The sequence below is a fragment of the Pelodiscus sinensis genome, chromosome 2 (genome assembly GCF_052426305.1).
Source record: "Pelodiscus sinensis isolate ZL-2025 chromosome 2, ASM5242630v1, whole genome shotgun sequence".
Classification (NCBI taxonomy): domain Eukaryota; kingdom Metazoa; phylum Chordata; order Testudines; family Trionychidae; genus Pelodiscus; species Pelodiscus sinensis.
The window spans coordinates 240,917,266-240,941,351 of NC_143053.1; positions in this window are offsets into that span (position 1 = coordinate 240,917,266).

The window sequence follows — 24,086 nt, forward strand, 5'->3', positions numbered from 1 at the left end:
TCCTTGCTTCACCCCTTCTCTTAGCACACAGCTCTTTTATTTACTGTAAGATGTCACTTGTGACTTATTGTAACTTACTGCGGGTTAGTTACTAATGTCATCCTAAAACCTTAAGTCATGATTAGTCTTGTCATGCTAACTGTCATATAGGCCTACATCCTATGGGTCCTTGCATTTCAGTCTTAATCAATATAGCTCTTAAGAATGTAGCCCTTTTGCATTTGGCAGGCTACAAACTTGATGGAACGTTTGGTGATATTGGACTTTTGAAAGCAAATCCAGTATTAATAACATTAAGAGACAATGCTGAACCAGATAACATACATACTCCTCACAGAATTTGTAATCCCTTCCTTCATAAAAGTGGAAAATGAGTTAGAGAAAAATAGAAGAGTGGCCAGGGTGAGTTACGGCGGGTTTTGCTATTCAAGCATAGCAGTGTGTGTGTGCATGCTCATGAGAGCAGAGTGCTCACTTCAGAGTTGGGTGTGTGTGATTTTTTCTATCTCCATGAGATTATAGGAAAATACACCTCTTTTAGGCTTGCTTAAATTCACAACTGATTGCAATGACCCTTTCATTGGCTCAGTACATTCATGGGTTGTCTGAAGAAGACTGTTAATGAATAGCTAATGCATGTGTAAAGCCAACAGATCTAGGTCATCAGCAGGCTGAACCTGGGACATTAGGAGCTAAAGCAATGAGCCTGTACCACAGGGGCAGGCAAGACATGGCCATGGGATGAATTCAGCCTGCTAAGCTTCAGGTTCTGGCCCATGGGCCACCCAATGCGGCTCAAGGGACGCCCTGCTGGGACTCTTCAGAGCAGCCTTGCACCACTTTAAGCAGCTGACTGCTCCGGGTGCTGGGGGAGAGGGAGGCTTCATGGAAACTGGCCAATGGGAGCAGAGAGATTGTTAGAGGTAGGAGCAGTGCGCAAAGCTTCTCCCTCCCTCAGCACCTGGAGCAGTGAGCAACAGGGAGCAGCCGGCCATTTTTGAGCCTGCCTCAGGGTCCTGCGAGGCTGTTGGCCAGGAGCTACTAAGTGCCTCCCAGCCACAGCCTACCTCTGGCAATCCCCACAACTCCCGGCAGCCCCTCTCCCCACCACAACTCCCTGCCACAGATCACCACACAAACCTTCTGCACCCTTCCCCTCATACCACAGGGCCTACGCCTCCCCATGCATCTCTCCAACAAACCAGAATCCTCTCTCATTCATACCCCTCCTGAACCCTGCACCCCAAGCACCTGCCCCAGATCACAACCCCGTCCTTCACCCCAATTCCCTCTCAGATCCCACACTCTCCCCTGCATCCAAGTCCCCTATTCCAAGCTCCTTTCTGCATCTAATCTCCATCCCAGACCCAACATCCCCTCCATAGAAAAGTGCGGCCCTTGACCATTTACCAAAATATCCCCCTCAAAAATGATTGCCCACCCTTACCCTACGGCTTGATGATCACCTTAGAAGAATGCTGGTCTGAGATGTAGTTTGAGGATTGAACACAGTGATTAATCCCCATGTAGGGTCCTGTGCTAGTCGTTTCAATACACTGGTAATAAAAATAGGTACATCTTTTTGTTTGTTTTTTAAATGAGCAAGTGCTCTAAACTATAGGTAATTAACCTGCACATGAGCCATTCATATTGGCAAAATCTCCCCGCACACTGATCCTTTTACAATTCACAGGACACAGACTTTTCCGATATATAACTAAGGGGAAATATGGCAGTTGTCATCAATAATCCAGGAGAGTGGCAGTAACTGGGCCTAGCATTTGAGGTATTATAAAAGTTTCAGAAATTCACAGCAAGAATAATTGCACTTAACAGTGAGGTGCATATACAATATAAGCCTTTATTATTCATTGCTCAGTCTAAAAATAATTGACCTTTGGCAAGTTTTGCCAGGTGTAATTTGGAGGACTGCTGTGTTTTCAAGCCTTACGAGGTGTATTTCCCAGAAGAGACGGGTGGACTCTAGCCAGGCTACTGTATATTGCAGCTGAATAATGACAACTCCTTGTTCAACATTGACTTTTTCCAACAATATTCCTGCTGGAAAAGACATATTTACAGCTGTGTAAAAGATGGGCCTTAAGGTTGCAAGACAGTAGCTTGGTATGCCTGAATGTCTGCTGCGTGGTTATGTTTGCACCGTTTGGTTTGAAAGACTCCTTTCTTTTGACAAATGTTGCTTGCAATGAATCTGTTGTCTCTTCCAGAGCCTAGTTACAAGTTTTGTGGAACAATTAAGTAAACTCACATCCATACTATAAATCTGCAGGCCTGGCTTTGTTTTATTAGTTCCACAAATATCCATCTTTTAAAAATACAGCGATGGAAAACATATGTAGGCCTAGACTTCTGGGTTGTAACATCTTCTCTCAAGCGAGTATATTCATTTCTTAGTAGGATTGTGTTGCATAATATTGAAACAATAATGGTAAATAATTTACCCATATATACACACACACACATGTTGCATTAACTCGGCCATTTAGATGTGGCTGTTTCAGCTCAGTAAATTGCTCTCTATCATTCCAGTTATTCAAGTCAGTGACATATTTTTGTGAAATAAAAGATTTTCTGTTATAGCTTATTAATAGGCAAATACAGTCACAGAGCTGCTGTTATCATGAACGACGAAGTACAGAGACTGACTAGCTGTGGTGGACTACCACAAATCAGGTGAACCACACATTTGAAACATGGATGTCATCATATCAGGGCACGAAATGTCCACTTGTGGTTCCTGCCTACTGCCACCCTGCTAAAGGTTTGGGGATCAGTACAGGCTCCTGGGAACAAGAGGAGGAACACTTTCCTGGACTGTTTCTCAGCCTGGGATGTCCATTCTACAACCTCGCCCACAATGGAAAAATGACAGCATTGCTGACAATAGGTGCTTTAGCTGCAAGTTCAAGCAATGACAAAGTGTGTCAGCATCATTTCTAAAACATGACATTAAAAACAGGTCACAGTTTTCCACACCAGACCTAAGTACTGGAATGGGGAGTAAGTGCAGTGTAGCAGGCAATGCCATGATGCCAGCCAGCCCTTCCTCAACTAAATGGAGGGGAATAGAAGAGTCCATTGCTTACTCTCCCCCATGTCCTTCAGCAATGCAAAGGGAAGGTATAAAAGTTAGTAGAAAATAAGGGAGGGTAGAGCGGTAAGAAAGAAGTTGATGGCAGGGCAACTCCCTAAATTATGAGACAACTACAAGCCAAGGCTGAACAAAAGATATCCTTTCTTCCTGTCCAAGCAGCAGCCCAGACACATGCAAAGAGCAGCAAAGCAGTGGCCATTCTGCCTGAGGATCAAGTAAAGAAGGTGACACTGAGATCTGCAGAGCAGATCCATCAGCAGAATTTTGCTTGTGTGCTTCTATTTTCTACCCTCCTCTCAGAACTCAGTAATTGTTAGATGATTTTTTTTTAGATCCTTCTATTTGCTGCTGCTGCTGTATAGGTCAGCAGTTTAATATTCTAATGGCTAAACTGAGAGAAGTTAATTCCAAAGCTGATGGCCCCTGTGGATAAACACCTTCGTGTGCAGGAATTCTCATTAACTGACTTTGGGAAGCAACTACTCACGAGTACTCCCTTGGACTTCTTGAGTAACTGCTCACCTAGGAGAGTATGGCATTCACAAACCTGCCTTATGATTTTGTACGGCCCCTACTGCAAAGGTCTGGCTAGAGACGCTAGGTGCTACTACAAGAGAAATAAAACCAGTAGCAGAAAGGAGAAGGCATTTATTTTTGTTTAATCTGCTTTGATAAGAGAGAGAGAGAGACAGCCTTTCTTTACTGTGGCAACCACACATGTATAAATGGAAATAAAATATTGATTTTGATTCAGCTTTAGTACCTCATCAGACTTCAGCTTTTAAACCAAAAAGGTACAGCAAACTGGAGTAAATGGTCATTTGCAAGCAGCAGGTTCTGTCTGTTATTCACAACAGTCTCAAACCTGACTAAGTCCTGAGGCAGAATACACATTAATAGGCTGCTTATCTGTCTACTGAGGCTGTGATAGAGAGAAGTCACAGAAGTATAGTATTGCAGAAAATAAAGCTCACTCACTGCTGACTGTGATCTTCATTAAGTACTAGAAAACTTACTTGGCTTTACCCAGGGCTGGGACCGGCCCAGGGAAAGGGAGGAACGGTGCAGGCCAACCCTCAGCTTCTCCCCTGGAAGTGGCTGCTCCCTGGGCCTGGGGTGCTTGCTGCCCCCGTGTGGTCATTTGTGAGTATAACTTTTCCTACTATTACAACCCTCCCTTTCCATTTGATGCAAAACAGTCACATTCTATGCACATCCTATTGTCCTAGCAAAATGGAACCTTGGCCTTGCTTTAAGTTACAATAAAAGGAAGCTGCAGACCACATTTGGTGGGCCTAGATCTGACCATTTAGGAGTTCTAGAACCACCAGACTCACAGACTCACATGCAGACAGACAGATAGGTGCATACATTCTCTAATGTATATAGTAGATAATGTACTGTCTGGTTTTCAAAATTTTGCAGGAGTTACTCTGTAGTTATTATAGTAACAATTAAACTTGCATCCCAACTCTTAATTAGAAGTAAATGTTCATGTTTTGAATGTTTAGGTGCTTGTTTGGACATATTCACAAGCTAAAAAAAATTCTTTGGCTTCCAAAAAGGCATTGCTAAAACCCATAGATCAAAGCCTAAAATTCTTAAGTCAGTTCTCAATCTTGTATCTAAAGATGCTCAAATTCCACAATGATGTGGTACATCACAAATGACCAGAGAGATTTACTGCAGCTAGATAGGTAAAACTCTTACTGAAATGAATGGGGATTTCACTTGAATATCACAATGGCCTGCTCCTGACATTGTGGGAGGTCTGCTATACCCACATGGAGCCCAACTGACTTTAATCAGTATCCACATGGATGTAGCTGTTCATGCACATGCTCCTAATCCCAGGATTGGAGTGTAAACTAAGGGTACTTCAATAGATGCCTCCCATATCAAGGGACTTGATTAATCTAACCCACTCCCACTCTCCTGAAGTTTGAGATCGAGTCCAGTTAGACTCCCTCAAATGTTTGCTCACCTTTTGCACCAACAGTGGGTATGCAGGACCGAGCTGGATATCAAACAAGGTGAGTTTTTTCACATGAGAGTTCTGCTGGTTTAGTTCCATTCAGGTTGGAAATGCTTAGAGAACAGCCTTTCCTGTGGTAAAGAGACAGCCTGTCCCCAGCCTCACCCAGAAGGTGCAAAGCACTGCAAAAGTGAAACACTGAGACATAGTTTGAACCCCAAAACAAAACTACATTCAGGTTTGGCTCAAGTTTCAGGTTGGTTCTAAACTCTCCCAAGAGGAGCATAACCTTGTGTTAACTAAGCTCCTCCTGCATGCCAAAAGCAACATTGTCTGCCTCTTGGGATTTAGAGCAATAATTCAACATAGAGGTTTCTTGGAAAGGTTCGTTTCAAGCTCATGAAGTTAACATGTTTCAGATCACGAAACTGGCTCAGCAATACATGGTTCCATCTGAAAGCAAAATACCCAAAAGGTCAGCATAAAGATGAGTTGCACACTGTGAATTAGGCTCTTATCTGAGCTATCCCGGTATTGGAACATCCTGTGTGTTTTCCTGGAAGTGTAAAAAACTCCCAGTTCCCACTCAAGCCTGTTTTCTCATTCAGCCCATTACACACGCATTGCCTCCAAGTGTTGATTCTTTTATTATCACTGCTTAGTTCAGGATAAACAAACTGTCATTTTGATTAACATCATTTTTCTTATCTTCATTGCTTTTCCAGCTACTGCCAAATATCAACTAAATGTATCAAGTGGATTATTATAGCATCCCCTTTTATCACACTATTATTCTTCTGGTAAGCTTTTGTCAGTGCTTTCAGTATAAACCTCTATATCTAGGCCCTTTTAACTGAGCTATTAAAACAATTTTTTTTTTAATTTCCCAAAGCTTTGCATAAAAATGTCTCAGCCAGGGATTTAATTTGTAATCATTTTTTTAAATCCACACGATGTATTTAGTTCCCAGTTTAAGGCAGCGTCTGTGTCTTTGTCCTCAACCAGATGGAATCAGGAGCATTCAATTGTCTGTCACAGGCCCTGCAGTGGAAACTGCTATGGAATTTGTTCCTTAGCTCAGGGTTAGGTGCCTGTACAGTTATACAGAGTGCAAACCAATGTGTTTGGGGAAGAGAATGCTGCCCAGAACTGAAAATCAGAATGATTAAAGGGAGTGTTGGGGCCTTGCTGCTCAATCAATCTGTTACATAGGAACAGCCGTACTGGGTCAGACCAAAGGTCCATCTAGCCCAGTATCCTGTCTGCTGACAGTGGCCAGCACCAGGTGCCCCAGAGAGGGTGGACCGAAGACAATGATCAAGCGATTTGCTGCCATCCCTCTCCAGCCTCTGACAAACAGAGGCCAAGGACACCATTTTATCCCCTGGCTAATAGCCTTTTATGGACCTAACCTCCATGAAATTATCTAGCTTCTCTTTAAACTCTGTTATAGTCCTAGCCTTCCCAGCCTCCTCTGGCAAGGAGTTCCAAGTTGACTACACACTGTGTGAAGAAGAACTTTCTTTTATCAGTTTTAAACCTGCTCCCCATTAATTTCTTTTGGTATCCTCTAGTTCTTCTATTTAGGGAACTAATAAATAACACTTCTTTATCAACCCTCTCCACACCACTCATGATTTTATAGACCTCTATCATATCCCCCCTCAGTCTCCTCTTTTCTAAACTGAAAAGTCCCAGTCACTTTAACCTCTCCTCGTACGGGACCCATTCCAAACCCCTAATTATTTTAGTTGCCCTTTTCTGAACCCTTTCCAAGGCCAAAATATCTTTTTTGAGGTGAGAAGACCACATCTGTACACAGTATTCAAGATGTGGGCATACCATAGTTTTATACAGGGCAGTAAGATATTCTGGGTCTTATTTTCTATCCTTTTCTTAATAATTCCTAGCATCCTATTTACCTTTTTGACCACCACTGCACACTGTGTGGAAGTTTTCAGAGAACTGTCCACGATAACTCCAAGATCTCTTTCCTGATTTGTCGTAGCCAAATTAGCCCCCATCATACTGTACGTATAGTTGAGGTTATTTTTCCCAATGTGTATTACTTTACACTTATCCACATTAAATTTCATTTGCCATTTTGTTGCCCAATCACTCAGTTTGGTGAGATCTTCTTGGAGTCCCTCACAGTCTGCTTCTGTCTTGACTATCCTAAACAGTTTGGTGTCATCTGCAAACTTTACCACCTCACTGCTTACCCCTTTCTCCAGATCATTTATGAATAAGTTGAACAGGATTGGTCCCAGGACTGACCCTTGGGGGACACCAGTAGTTACCCCTCTCCATTCTGGAAATTTACCATTTATTCCTACCCTTTGTTTCCTGTCTTTTAACCAGTTCTCAATCCAAGAAAGGACCTTCCCTCTTATCCCATGGCCATGTAATTTACACAAGAGCCTTTGGTGAGGGACCTTGTCAAAGGCTTTCTGAAAATCTAAGTATACTATATCTACTGGATCCCCTTGTCTGCATGTTTGTTAACCCCTTCAAAGAACTCTAACAGATTAGTAAGACAGGATTTCCCTTTACAGAAACCATGTTGACTTTTGTCCAACAAATTATGTTCTTCTACATGCTTCACAATTTTATTCTTTACTATTGTTTCGACTAATTTGCCCGGTACTGAAGTTAGACTTACTGGTCTATAATTGCCCGGATCGCCTCTAGAGCCCTTTTTAAATATTGGTGTCACGTTGGCTACCTTCCAGTCATTAGGTATGGAAACTGATTTAAGGGATAGGTTACAAACCACAGATAATAGCTCAGCAATTTCCCATTTGAGTTCTTTTAGAACCCTTGGATGAATGCCATCCGGTCCCGGAGATTTGTTAACATTAAGCTTTTCTATTTGTTCCAAAACCTCCTCTAATGACACTTCAATCCGGGACAGTTCCTCAGATTCATCACCCACGAAGGACGGTGCAGATTTGGGAATCTCCCCAACGTCCTCAGCCGTGAAGACAGAAGCAAAGAAATCATTTAGTTTCTCCACAATGGCTTTATCGTCCTTGATTGCTCCTTTTATAGTTCGATCATCTAGGGGACCCACAGGTTTTTTAGCAGGCTTCCTGCTTCTAATGTACCTAAAAAACATTTTGTTATTTCTTTTTGAGTTTTTGGCTAGCTGTTCCTCAAAATCTTTTTTTGCTTTTCTTATTACATTTTACACTTGATTTGACAGTGTTTATGTTCCTTTCTATTTATCTCACTAGAATTGGACTTTCACTTCTTGAAAGATGCCTTTTTGTCCCTCATTGCTTCTTTTACATGGTGGTTAAGCCACGGTGACTCTTTTTTAGGTCTCTTGCTATGTTTTTTAATTTGGGGTATACCTTTAAAGTTGGGCCTCTATTATGGTGTCTTTAAAAAGTTTCCATGCAGCTTTCAGGGATTTGGCTCTAGTCATTGTGCCTTTTAATTTCTGTTTAACTAACCTCCTAATTTTTGTGTAATTCCCCTTTTTGAAATTAAATGCCAGGGTGCTGGACTGCTGAGGTGTTCTTCCCACCACAGGAATGTTGAATGTTATTATATTATGGTCACTATTCCCAAGCGGTCCTGTAACGGTTATTTCCTGGACCTGATCCTGCACTCCACTCAGAACTAAATTGAGAATTGCCTCTCCCCTTGTGGGTTCCTGCACCAGCTGCTTCAAGAAGCAGTCATTTAAGCCATTGAGAAATTTTATCTCCGCTTCTCTTCTTGAGGTGACATGTATCCAGTCAACATGGGGGTAATTAAAATCCCCCATTATTATAGAGTTCTTTATTTTGGTAGCCTCTCTAATCTCCCTCAGCATTTCAATGTCAGTATCGCTGTCCTGATCAGGTGGTCGGTAATATATACCTACTGCTAATTTCTTATTATTGGAGCATGGAATTACTATCCATAGCGATTCTATTGAACATGTTGATTCACTTAATATTTTTATTTCATTTGATTCTACATTATCTTTCACATACAGTGCCACTCTGCCACCCACCTGGCCTGCTCTATCCTTTCGATATATTTTATATCCCGGTATGATTGTGTCCCACAGATTTTCCTCATTATACCAGGTTTCAGTGATGCCTATTATGTCAATCTCCTCATTTAATACGAGGTACTCTAGTTTACCCATCTTATTAGTCAGACTCCTAGCATTTGCGTAGGAGCACTTCAAAAATTTGCCACTGCTTATCTGTCTGCCCTTCCCTGATGCATTTGATTTCTTTGTATGTGGTTGTTTGTCTGCTCTGGCCCATGGTTTGCCCTCTCCCCTCCTCTCTTTCTGACTACAGCTTAGAGAATCTCTATCAATGGATTCTCCTCTAAGAGAAGTCTCCCTCCAATTTAGGTGCGTCTCCGCACCAATCGGCTTTCCCCCTTCTCTTAGTTTAAAAACTGGTCTACAGCCTTTTTAATGTTTAGTGCCAGCAGTCTGGTTCCACCCTGGTTTAGGTGGAGCCCATCCTTCCTGTATAGGTTCCCCCTCTCCCAAAAGTGTCCCCAGTTCCTAATAAATCCAAACCCCTTTTCCCTACACCATTGTCTCATCCACGCATTGAGACTCTAAAGCTCTGCCTGCCTACCTGGCCCTGCGCGTGGAACTGGAAGCATTTCCGAGAATGCCACCGTAGAGGTCCTAGATTTCAGTCTCTTTCCTAGCAGCCTAAATTTGGCCTCCAGGACATCTCTTCTACCCTTCTCTATGTCATTGGTACCTACATGTACCATGACCACCAACTCCTCCCCAGTACTACCCATAAGTCTATCTAGATGCCTTGAGAAATCCGCAACCTTCACACCAGGCAGACAAGTGACCATACGGTTCTCCCGGTCATCACAAACCCAACGATCTATGTTTCTAACAATCAAATCACCCACTACTAACACTTGCCTCTTCCTAACTGGCATTCCCTCCCCTCAGAGGTATCCTCAGTGCGAGAGGATACCGCAACATCCTCTGGGAGGAGGGTCCCAACTACGGGATGGTTTCCCTCTGCTCCCATTGAATGCTCTGTTCCCTTGAGACTTTCATCCTCCTTAAGAGCACTGGGGCTCTCAGACTGGAGGTGGGACAGTACTACAGTGTCCCGGAAAGTCTCATCAACATATCTCTCTACCTCTCTTAGCTCCTCCAGTTCAGCCACCCTGGCCTCCAAAGCCCGAACTCGGTCTCTGAGGGTCAGGAGCTCCTTGCAGTGGGTGCACACATATGCCTCCCGCCCACAGGGCAGGTAATCATACATGTTACACTCAACGCAATAAACAGGATAGCCCCCACTCTGCTGCTGGGCTTCTGTCTCCATTTTTCTAATGAATAAGTTTAAGTATAAACTGGGATTCTTTTTAAACCTCTGGAATATAGATTATTCTAAGAGTTATGTTTTAAAGAAGATCAGAAGTCACTAGTGCCCTCTAACCTCTCTCTCCAAACTCCCTGTTAGCTGTTCCTGGTCGCAAGCTCCCTAGTCGCTGAGTCACAGGCTTATATAGCTCTGGTAGCCCCGCCCCCTGACTGAGGCTCAGCCAATTAACAGAGGCTTCTAGATTTCAAACCTTTTAGAAGCTCCTTCAAACAAACAAGTTGCTGTTTCATTCACTCACTTTGTGATCATGAAATTGCCACTTACAGTGGATCTTCACTGCAAAGTTTGCCCAGGCATTGCCTCTAACCCCACTTTTGTTCACAAAGAAAAAACCTCTAGCCAGAATTTATGGATGCTTTTAAGCCTCAGCCAGCAGGTACGACCATTTATAGGCTCGTGTTCTTGCTTCATCCCAGCTCGGCCACCCACTTACTTCACAGTGAGACAACAGAGTAATCAAACATGGATGCCATTGGGTCCCCCATTTCCATCCCACAAGGGTAGCTTAACTCTCTTCTTTTTCCATACTGCATTTTAATCCAACATTCACCTGCTGCACTTCCAGAGCATTTGGACAGAGAAGCCACCCAAGACATTCTCCTCCTTGCTAGTTGGCCAGGAGCTGACACTGTAAAGCCCAGCAGTTCTCCAAATCAAGCCCACGGAGTTGCCATGTAGTGAACATGGCCACCTAGTAGCAGCTGGAACCAGAATGGGCTTCTCTACCCACAGACTAGTGTTGTCAGTTTTCTAGTCACAGAAAACTGAACATGCTTGCTCCCCCCCACCCCTTCTGCCCCACTCCTCCAAGGCCACTCCTTCCATACCACTTCTCCAAGGCTCCACACCACTCACTCCATACCCTCTCCCCCCCTGCATTGCTCGCTCTTCCCTCGCTCGTTTTCACTGAGCTGGGGCTGAGAGTTGGGGCGTGGGAGGGGGTAGGGATCTGGCTGGGCAGCTCTTGCCAGTGACTTCCAGTAACCATCCTAGGTATGTCTGGCTCCTAGGGTCAGAAGCAGGCGGGTGATTCTGTGTTCTGCCCCTGCCTGCAGGCAATGGCCCCACAGGCTATGGTTCCCAACCAATGGTACCTGTGAAGCTGATGCTCAGAGTGGGACTGCAAGCAGAGCTCCCATGGCTGAAAATGTAGCCTCATCTGCGAGCCACCTGGAGCTGGACAGGCAGGGAGCCTGCCTTAGCTTCATTGTGCTGCCAACTGGACTTTTATTGGCCTATTAAAGTCTCCTGGATTGGTTTCAATAGCCACCAGGAGATCAAGAACGATTCTGGTAAACTACTGGCTGACTCAGGAGGGTTGGCAACCCTAGCATAGACCACAGGAAGCCCCACCTCAAGGGGTGTGATAGACAACAGTCTCATGGTTCCTGATTGGCTCCCCACCCTCTATAAACCCAAGGGGAATTCTAGAAAGTGTCTAGGCAATAATATGGTTCATTGAGCTAGCTGCCATGACCATGCTGAATTTTCTTTCCCTGAGGTATTGACCTCACCTCTGACTTAGACCTTAACTCCCACTCCAGTGCTGGAATACCCACATGAGCCCTGATAACTGGTATTGAGCCTTGGCCTGAGCCTCAACTTGTCTCTCCCTCTGCCCTTCAGCCTAAACCTTGGCCTCGCTACTGAGCCTGATACTAACTTCACACCCTGGCAATTGTTCCTGTCCACCAAGCTCCTGTCATGAGCCCTCAGGATTCTGGGCAAACACCAGCCTGTGGGTGAAGCGGTGCTGTGATAGCAACAAGACTCATCGTTTGGGAAATGCACCCAAAGCAATACTTGTCTATTTACAGAGAAGAGATGAACTGGCGGAGAACTCTGCTGGGTGTGCTATGAGTCACTTTATCATTTTCAGGCTGAATTCCTCAATGACGACCTCATTGGAAAGTCTTGCTACCAAATGCTGTTTACTTTTGCCTTCAAAACTGTCTGAGTTAATAATGTGACATTCTTCTTGGAAAGTTATATAAAGTATCGTTCTCCTGTCACTGACAGCAGCTCCATGCTAGGGAGAGAGAACCCTACAAATGAATTCACACCGCAGGCCAGTTCAGTGCACTGCTGAGAACCATGGGATCTCCTGCAATAAATCCTTCCCCACACCTGACCCAATACACCACCATTGTGGAAGCAGATATGTTGACATGGCATGGTCAGCGCTAGACTAGCCAAGGTGCTTCTGAAAGTCTCATTTACTCCCATATTCATCTTTCAGACTCCAAATTCCATTAAATATCTGGCCTTAGTCTTGGCCCTGGTCTACACTAGGGAGATATTTCAACATAACAAGCAGCACATCCACACTATCAAGCCCGTTATTTCAAAGTAACGGGCTGCTTATTGTGAAATAATTCTAGCTTTTTTATGAGGAATTGCTCCTTTCAAAATTGTTATTTTGAAATAGCGTGTGTGTGGACATTCTGCTGCTGCTATTTCAAAATAACTGGCCTCCAGAGGCCTCTCACAGCTTCCCTTGTGACTGCTCTGGCCACACCTGACAACTCCAATGGTCCCCTTCTCCTGCAGACCTTAAAGCATCAGGCAGAAGAGAAAGGGCTTGTAACACAAGGAGAGATTTTTCCAGCCCCATGCCAGCCGGCACCCATTGCTGGGGCCATGAGTGACCCCAGCACTCCTTCTGCACCCCCCATGGCTACCAGTACTTCTGCAGAACCCTTAATGCTCCAGGTGAGGAAGGAAAGAGGGCATTGGCCTGAACTGGTGTGGAGTTCCTGTATCTCATCGAGGTCTGGGGGGAGAAAACCAGCCTCCAGGATCTTCACAGCCAGAGGAGGAATGCAGATGTCTACAGGTATGGCTGCCAGCCTTGCCAAAAAAAGGCCATATGCAGACCCTCGACCAGGCCCCCCATGAAAATCAAAAAGCTCCAGCTGGCCAACAACAAAGCCAAGGAGCAAAGTGAACACTTTGGGGCGGCTCCTCTCCCCTTCTCCCAAGGTTCCTTGAGAGGCCTGCCTTACTCCAGACTCCATGACAAGGCACCACTAAGGAGGCTGGGGTCATGGAAACAGACACAGCAGTGTTGCACACAGCACAGGGTCATGCCCGCACTCAGTCAGCATCCGCTCCTTGTCAAGTGTGGTGATGCAGGGGAGACTGATCTCGTTCATGGGATCCTGCTAGGAGTAGGCAGAGGAAGGGACCCCAGTAGCACTTTTCAGCAAGCGGCCTCTCCCACTCACACAGCCCACCCCCAACACCCCTACTTATCCTCTAGGGGGCAGGGACAGATGTTCTCTCTCTGCAGGACACTGCCAGTCCCGGACCTGGTATGTGCAGGAAACAGAAGGAAGCCAAGACATCCTGTCCCCCTCTTCCACCCACAGGTTCCTTGCCTGGCCGGCACATTCCCATGCCTACTTGTCCCCCAGACATGGTTGTAGTGATGCTCCCCTGAGATGTCCATGTCCCTCAAGGAAAGTGCCTTCTGTCTAGGCAGCAGATGGCCTTTCTCAAAGCACATTGCCATTGTTTGAACCCAGAGATTAGGGCCAGGCTTCATGCAGACTGTCTCCTGGGATGACCGCCATTGTAACTTTTCTTCACTGCTGGGCCAGCTGTAAGGGTGCTATGTCTATCCTTCCCATGGCATCTTCTCAGCTACATGGGATCCATTGGAGGAAGCAAACTTGGGAAGACTTGCTGCAGGACCTTAGTCTGGGGGCTCGATGAGGAGCATCAAGAGTGAGAGGCCCACTGGAAGGAGTGATGGGCTGACCAGGAGGAGCGGAAGGCTATATGGGACCAGCTGGTATACCAGCATGAAGCCATGTGCTCTTCCATAACCTCTGTGATGGATCACATGGCTATATGCATGGAGTGAGGGGGACCAGCCACCTCCCTGCCCCCACCCCCTCAACTCCCTGCACCCACACCCGCCCTTTGGTTTCACCTCCTAGACCCCAAGGGGCCACTGAACACATGATGGTGGGACCTCTCGGGCAGCTGACGCCTCCCAAGCTACCCGAGGCAGTTGGCAGTTCCTGCCCCATTCCTGAATCCTCCTCCCCCATTACAGGTTCTTTCCCTATTCCTCCTCTGTTGTATAGCCCCTAAATAAACAAACAGAGTTGTGTTTTCCAAACAAAGAAGCTTTTTTATTTGCTCTGGAGGAGAGAAGGAAAAGGAGAGCACAGGAAGGGGGGGGGTAGTACAAGAAAGGCACACAGGGGCAATGCAGGGGCCCCTTGTGTAGAGGCCCGGTGGAAGAGTCTCACAGATGGCCTTTGACGAAACTCTTCCTCAAAGTCTCCTGGATGAGCACAGCTTCTTCCCCCCACCCTAGCAGGAAAGTCTCCCCCGAGGTTGTGGAGCACCCAACATGCCACCACCATGACACTCGCTGAGGTCTAGGCAGGTAAGGAGACTCTAGAACCTCCCTGTTAGGCGGCTAAAGGCATACTCCACCACCATGCAGCACCTGCTCAGTCTGCTCCTTGGTGGGGTCCAGGCAGCCCGTGTAGGACTTCATCAGCCAGGGGAGCAAGGGGTAGGCTGCGTCGTCCAGGATCCAGACGGGCATGTCCATGTCCCTGACCCTGATGGTGAGGTTGGGGGGGAAAGTACCACCATGCATCTTTTGGAACACACATGAGTTCCGGAAGATGTGGGTGTCATGCTCCTTCCCCAACCAGCTGACGTTAATGCCCATGAACCATCCCTTGTGGTCCAACAGGGTCTGCAGCACCATAAAGAAGTACCCCTTCCTGTTGATATATCTGAAACATGGTAGAGGCCAGGATGGGGATGTGTGTGCCATCTATACCGCCCTCCCTCCCCCGCCCCCACACACCTGGGGAAGCCCATGGTGGCAAAGCCATTCATGACAGGGTTGACATTGCCCAGAGTGACAACCCTCTGCACCAAGATGTTGTTGATGGTCTTGACTACATGCAGGAGCATGGCCCCAACTGTGGATTTCTCTGTGCTAAACTGGTTCCCCAAGGGCACAGTAGATGTCCAACATGGGTAGCCCCATAGGGTGATGGCAAGGCACTTCTGCAGGGGAATGGCAGGTCTCAACTAGGTGTCCTGTCTCCTGAAGGCAGGGGTGAACCACTTGCAGAGCTCCAGGAAGGTGGCCTTCTGCATGCAGAAGTTCTGGAGCCACTGCTGGTCATCCCATCACTGCAGGACAACGCAGTCCCAAGAGTCAGAACTGGTCTCCCTCTGCCAGAAGTGGTGTTCTATGGTGTGCAGGGGATTGAGCATCATTTGCTGCAGCAGGAGTGCCAGGGCCTAGGTGAAGGGGTCCGCGAGTTGGGGATCATCATTGTTGTGCTGAAGCAGCATGTGCGCAGTTTGAATGAACTGTGCCATGAAATGCAGCATGAGGCCCGTGAGCCTGGCACAACTTTGCAGCAGTTCAAGCTCCACGTTGTGGTATCTGCACAGGCAACAAGAGCACACGGCATGAGTTTGAGGCAGGCAGTGGAGGAGAGGTGTGTGAGATGCGGCTGGAGAGAGAAGCCCCTGTAAATACAGCTCAGCTGGCCTCAGCAAGCAGCCACAGGAAGTGTCCGGCCTTCCCAAGAGGGCTTCAAATCTGATGCAGGCTCCAGTCTGTGTGGATGCGCTATTTCAAAATTATTTTGGGCATTATTATTTCAAAGTAATTTCCTAGTGTAGACATGACCTTGCTGTGCTTCGGCTCCCTTATTTTTTAAACAAGTGCAGTAGAATTAATATTTGCTTGCCTTATAGCTTATGAAAGCTAATTAATGCTTGTAAATCCATTCTTCAGCCCCCCTGCATGAACACTATGTTTTCTAAAGGGACAGCTTAATGCAACAAAAATCAGTCCACTTACAGGACTGCAGACTAGGAATTTGCTTGTTTATTTAACTGCATCACAACAGAAACTGGGGTGAGGAACTTCCACTGACTAAATAGGAAGCAAGGGAAGAGAGGAGCATAGCTCCATCCCATAATACTCTAAATAATCCAGTTAACCTTATCCTGGCCACTTTACTACAATGTGAGAATATTATAATAAGCAACAACGATCAAACGAAATCAGGAGACACACACAGACTCTATATATTTAAATTACCTCCACCCCATTGTCAGCACCTTGCAGACATTACTTGAATTGTCCTCACAACACTCTTGCTGATCCATTTTATTGATTTTATAAATGAAAAAGAAAAATTCCTCTGAACTTTTCTCCTTGTGAAACTCAGCAATCAACGACAAGCTACAGACTTTGATCTGAGAGAGTGGGGATATTTTCCATATTTCTCTGACAAATTAGAATGACAAATGTACATAGAAGGCCCCAGTCCAGATCCAAAGGATTAGAGGAGGATTAAGTGATGGAGGATGAAAGATGGGACACAGCAGTTCACAGAAAGATATGAAAAGCAGACAAAGCCAAAACTGGTGCTAATAGACAAAGCATTGCTGTAAGTCAGACGCAGCCATTATGAAAAAGATTAGTCCTATTTAAACAGAATGGAAACTATAATGACATGGTGGCCCATACTATGCCTTTTCATGCCAGAGCCAGCCACTGAGGAGCTGAAGGGACCATCAATCTCACAAGTGTCACCATTCTGAGGGAAGTAATTTATGCTAGTCCTAAAGTCACTTCTGTTCCACACAAAAATCTAGGTCTCCTTTACTTATATTGTTAAAGGTTTTCTACCTCTGACATGTAGAATCATGAAACTGAGATCAAAGGGAGGCATCCCATGGTATCTAAAGGTTTGTGTATGAACATGTGTCCCATTCTGTCAGGGCTGTTCCCCACTCTGGCACTCCAACTGCAGAAGGTGGGGTCCCGCAAGAGACCTTAAATACCTTACTCTTATAGGCTCTGCTTATAAAAACTCCCCAGACACACAGATTCACTGACACTGGGAGATGAACTCCTTCTTTTAAAACCCAGGAAGAACCACTTGAACTTCTTCCTAAAGAGTACCCAAAGCTCTTTTACCATAAGAGAGCTTGAAAAACAGAAAAACTACAATTTCTAGTAGCTGACCTCTCAGCTTAGGCAAGCACACACACAAAGACCTGTTACTTTCCAGGACACAAGAATCAAATCATCACCTTAAAAATGTGATTTTATTAACAAAAAAATATTTTTTTTTCTTGATAAAGCATACTTGGTTGCTAGGTGTTACAAAGCAACTACGAAAAGAACAGATCAAAACTCAAAGGAATAGTCTCTTTGGACTGACGATTAGATATGGTGACTGGGGGAGAGAGGCACATGGATTTCACACAGAGAAGTTTAACCAAATAGAAAAATACCCTTTGTCGGCAGCTCCGTTATTCCTCGTGGGATGAGGTTTACCGGGGCTGCCGACAAAGGGCTTTGATGTCGGCAGGGGAGCATCCAGACTAGCGCGCTGAGCCGGCAAACAGCTGATCAGCTGTTTGTCGGCTCAGCGCAGCAGCCATGTAAATTTAAATGAATCCGCGATCATTTAAATCGCGGCTTCATTTGCCTTTGCCAAAAAAACAAATCAACATGGCTCCGTCGACGGAGCCATGTAGTTTAGACGTACCCATAGCAACTAAACATACATTTCTCTGTCTACTCACAATCCATACTTCAAGGCCCAGTTCCCCCAATATTTCTTGTAGGCATGGTAATTCCATTTGATTACTTCATCTTGCTTCCTCTAGCTTCTTAGGGGAAAAAAATCCACACAAAGAGCAGGCAGGCATATCACCTCAATTCAAATTTCAGCGCTGTATCCTATTGGTTCTTCTGGCACCCTGCCAACCCCCTTAGCTACCTGAGTTTAACCTTTTAGATACAGAGTGCTGGCTAACACCTGCCTGTCCATCACACCCTTACTTCAAGCTTTTGCCACATGCTGTATTCCACATTTGGGCTTTGTCAGATTGAGGGGTAGAATGCCTTACAGTGTGCAGGAGTGACTGAAGCCATGTGCCTGAATCAGTCAGATTTTGCATAGGAAAATGTAGTTGTATGCAATTTTTATTACCACCACTGCACTTAAGATTCTGGTCATGCAGAAGGACCTCACTGTGGTAGGGGCTGTATAAACACAGAACAAAAAGATGACCCCAATTCCAAAGAGCTTACATTTTAGTATAAACAAGAGACAACAGTTGGACACAGATAAGCAAGGACCAGGAAACAATTACAATATTGGCCGGCATAATAGGCAGCACAGCATCAAATTTTGTCTAAGAATCATAGTAAAGGATAGTTTTCAGGAGGGATTTGAAGGCAGCTAAGGAGGTTGCTTTGCAGATGGTTATGGCGAGCGTTGCCAAGTCAGAGATGCATCATAGAAGAAAGTATAGCAAATGAGAGATGACAGGCAGGTAGGAATAAGCCACAAAGAGACTTGAAGTGAAACAAGTAGTTTAGGTTTGCTACAATATTCCAGAGGGAGCCCGGGGAGGGATCCAAAAAGAGAGAGAGCATGGTCAAATTGATGGAATAGGAAAAAATACCTTTACAGCAGCATTCTGAATGAATATGCACCAATATTGGCTCTCTCAAGGCCAGAAAGAAGGATGTTAGGTAATCCTCAACACATGAGATGATGAGAGTTTAGCTCTTTGGGAGGGCCATATCTTAGATCCTTTATTCAGAAAGAACTGACAATATTTAGGCACAGACTGAATGTGAGAACCTAAAGAGAGTTCAGAATTGAAGGTGACACTTAGGTTATGAAACTGATTGGCCAGCAGGATTATGGTGTTGTCTGAAGAGATTATGGATGGAGGTGCTGAGAGAACAGTTTAAGAGAAGAGAGAAGAGGATTCAGAGTTCTTTTTTAGCCCTTTTGAGTTTGAGCTGATGGCCAGACATCCTCAATAAGATGTCTGAGAAGATTTTAATAGGGACAGAAAGGAGACAGGTCTGTAATACTGAGGTAGATCAGAGTATGAATCTTGAAAAGCTTCCACTTGGTTAAGTAAAGCATTTTGACAAGCTAATAGGTACCAGTATGAAGTAGTGTGCTTTGAAATTAGATCCATAATTTATACCACATATATAGCTTCTTTATCTACTGGTGCAAAAATGCATGAACCAACTATAGCATCCCCACATGTACTAGTCTTTGAAAAAGTTTCTTTCTGCCACCTGTGACCAGTTGGGTCACAGATATCCCCAGGAGACTGTCATCTGATGTGCTGATCATATCACTGAGTTTGCCTATCTGCACTGTGGGGCACCCCACCACCCTGTTCTGCTAAGCCAGAACCTCTGGTCTTCCTCAGCAAAGGCACAGAGTTGAGATCAAAGCAACACAGGCACTAAGAGCAGCTCAGCTCTGACTAGTCTAACTCAACTAACAGGGACTTGACACAGCACCCAGGGGCCCAGCCCCAGTGTGACCAGAACCCCAAATAATCCACCTTACTCTAACGTTTTATGCAGAGTAAACTCTTAAGTGGTTTGCTCCTTTTATCAATGAAAGGGAGATATGCACAGCTGTCTTACCCTCCCCCAGGTAACACTTATTTACACTGGGTTTAATGATAAATAAAGTATAAAAAAGTATAAAAAGTTGGGGTTAAGTGGTTGCAAGTGATAAGACAGATCAAAGTCAGTTACTAAGCAAAACAAGTGTCAGCTTAGTCTAATACATGAAAAGATCATGTTAGAAATCATAACTTCTCACCCTCGGCCTTGTTTCAGGTAAAATCGTTTGCCAACCAGAGATGTCCTTTCTAACCTGGGTGCAGCAGTGATCCTCCAGCCCTCTCATTACAGTTCTTTTGTTTCCAGGTGTTATCATGTATCCTCTTGGGGTGGGGGAGGAGTCTCAAAAGCCAGCTGAAAACCCATCACTGTTTACTTCCCCTTCCCTTTTATAAAATTTCCCTAGGGCAGGAAGCCTTTGTTCCAATTCCTCACACCCTGCGGAAAAGTACAAAATTCAGGATGGATTTCAGCACCAGAGGACACGGTCACATGCCTTTGTAGGACCAACTATAGTTCAGGCTCAGAGGAAAAACAAAGCTATTTACAGATCATTGTCATGAGTACTGGGCCATTAAATTCATTGAGTACTACAAATTACCTTCTTTGGCACATCTAGATATATAAACCTGTTTATTCTTCATATCCAAATAGAATATACACATTCAGGAGATTACAAGCTCTCCACTGATAGGTTATATGGTATATTTGACATGAAGCATATTCAAATTAGGCATATTCATATTCAAAAATATATTTCCATAAAAATATGGAGGTGCATTGTCACACCACCACTCAAGGCATGCTAGCAGAACGTGAACACATCAGAGGCACAAGCATTGCTAAGGGGAATTCACTTCTATAGCAGAATGCATGTTGCTCTGCTTACCTATCTGTCCACACTGCAGACTGTATCCAGCAGACCCAGGGTTCCTACTCTGACTCAGAACTAGCAAGCAAAGCAGAACCACAAAGCCTGACTTCTCACTCCCTTGCAATTAGTATATTTATTGGTACCGATGTAAGGTGGGGACACAGACTTTGGCAGCATAATAAACCTACTTTTCCACAGATGTAGTAAGTACACAGGATACAGAGTAGCAGAGAAGCAGGCCTGCACTGTTACTTTGGCACCTGCAGTTAATTATTTTCAGAGGCTTGAAGTTGTAGAGCAGTTATGTAACAGACTGACACTCTCTCTATCTAAGGTATATGTTGGGCATCTGTTCCCATGGAATCTAAGCACCAAACATAGTAATTAAGATTTGCAGAGATGTGCACAATGTGTGCCTTCTAAGAATGCTGTATAGCCAGCTGGAATTGCAGTTTAAAAATATGGTTCTTATTCAGATTATATATGAATATTTCAAGACAGTTGGACACATAAAGTGTGCTAAGCTAATCGTGGATCTCATGCATGAGTTACCTGTGCAGTATTTAGCACATGAAAATCTGGAGGGTGCATTTCCCGCAACTACAAAAACACTCTTGAAATGTCTGGATTTTTAGTTGACACCCCCTTGGCTATCTCAAGCATGTGCGCGCACACACACACACACACACTTATCTGTTACTACAATTGCAATTCAAACAGCATATGGAGGCAATCACAATATTTTTTACTACATGTTAAAGAGAACGAGCAACCGGAATGTAAGTAGGCCACTGTGCTTGCCCCAAGTTTTTAAAATGTATTATTTACATTATGTATGTGAGATGTACTTCTTTAAGTTTTGTAGCTAGCAGCAAGCCATTTATAACATATGAATGATAAAGCATGAATCATAATTAGAGATGAAAAATTAAACAGCCAAGAAGCAATATAAATTAGAAAATAAAATTGCTGTATACGTGCACACAGCAATTAACAGTCTCTTAAGGATTTGGGCTGCTTTACAGGCTAGAATACTTCCCCATATAAGCCTTCAAGCTTGTAGAGGAGATGTAAACTCAGCTTCTAAGGGATATCAACGTAACCACAGACTTATTATGTTCTATGTACAGCTACTGTGCCAGACTGAGAAAGTGTTAGTTAAAAATAATTTGCACACAAAGCTAAGTAAGTAAATTAAAATTATCAAATAGATATCTCCCCCCAAGGCAAAAATGATTGGAATAAATCTATATCACTTGCTGTTAATGACCTTCTGTAGCTCACGCTTCATAAGAAAGGGATGTGATCAGGCACAGGGCAGTGAGCTAGACATACTTAATTGTAACCATAGATCAGCAACTGATTCTGTAATCCTATGCAAATCACACAGGGCTTGATTCAAAGCCCACTGAAGTCACTAGTCTCTGGTAACTTTGGGATGAGGTTCTTCTTACCTTTTCTTTATCTATCAACCGATGACACGAACACTTGCTAACACCAGACAACTTCTGCTGAAATACTTCAATGCTGTTACCAACATTTCAGCTTCAAAAATGAAGGCTGCAGTGTAGACAGTGTTCAGGAGTTCTCAGCAGGATTTAACACCAAGCTTAATATGCTAGTGTCAGCCTGAAGCTCTGTTAGCAATAGTGTCCATATACATTATATATAAACGGACTCAGAGATGGATGGATGGACTCACAATTATATATATATATATATTAGAGAGTTTGTATGTCTGTCTTTCTGACTGAGTCCATTCATCTGTCCATCTCTGAGTCCGTTTGTTCAAGAACTCCTCCTAAACAGTAAGAGTTAGGACCACCAAATTTGGTATGCAGCTTCCTCTTAGCCTAACTGAAAGCAAGGTCAAGATTTCATTGTGTCAGGAAAACTGGACATGCCTGGAATGAGATTGTTTTCCATAACATAGAAAAGGAGGGGGCTGATAGGAAGGACAGTTATACTGCACAGTAACCACTGGGGGCAGAGAGTACAGAGGACAGCTATATTGCAGGGTCACCATAGGGGGCTTGCTGTACCAGGAAGAGAATGGCCAGCTGAGGCCAGGGTTCTCCATGTTGCCAGTCACCGGCCCAGGTAAGTGATCCCTCTGCCCCAAACTCCTTTCCCCAGCTCTCAGTTGCAGGTCAGATGTGCGGGGCTGCTAACCAGCCAGTCAGTGGCCCTGTTACCCTGGAGCAGCACTGCTGGGGGCCTCCCCCCCTCCCCGAGAACACTGCTGGGAGCTAAGGATGGGCATCACAGCCCCAGCTTCCCAATAGTCCCCCTGGAGAAGCTGGCAGCTAGGGCCAGGCACTGCAGACCTGCCCACCCCCCGGAGGAGTCTCCAGCTCTGGTCCCCCAGAGGAGCACCACTAGCAGCTGGAGCTGGGCACTGCAGCCACAGCATCCCTTAGAGGAGCTGGGGGTGGTAAATGCAGCACTATCCTCCCTGCTGCAAGCGGCCCCAGTAAGTCCCCCGCATCTCCCAGCCCCCTGTCCTGACTCCTGCACTACTACACCCTGCCTTGAGGCCCCCCACTCAAAGCTTCTGACCTGACCTCCTGCACTCATCCACTATCTGTCCTGAGCCCCATCCCCCCCATTCCTCCCCTGACTCCTGCAGCCCACACACCACCAACCCCATGCTCTGAAGGACCCAAGCAATGTCAGGTAAGTCTTCTAGTAATAGATATAAGTAAAGACATTACAAAAATTTGACAGAAGTATCAGGAAGGAAAACATAAAAGTTTGGGGAGGAAGTTGCATTTGAACAGCACACAGCACAGTAGGTTTTTGTTTATAACTAGGGCTCCTGAGTGCTACCATAGAAAGAGTTATCAATAATAATTAATTCCCCATAACACTTGTTAAAGACTAGTGAGAGATGAGACCTACACACTTTGCCAATGGATTTTACAGATATTTACCGACAGCAGAGGAATGGTGAGACTCAGGAATCCTGGGCTGAGTTCCAGGCCCTGGAGAGGAACATGCACTATTAGGCGTGAACTCTCCTGCCTGTTACACTCCAGCTTAATGCAGTTCTGCTGCTTGCCCTCCCATATGTCCTTGTCTTAGCCCTGTCTCTTCCTAATCCCAGGCTCCTTGTCCCAGCCCCATGCTCCTTGGCTACCCAGTCCCATGCTACTTGCCTACCCAGTCCCAGGCTCCTTGCCCACCCAGTCCTAGCCCCTCCCTCCAGGCTTGCTACACAAGCCATAATCTTCCCCATGCATCCCAAGTCTTTCCACCTCCCCACACAGCCAGTTCCTCCTCCT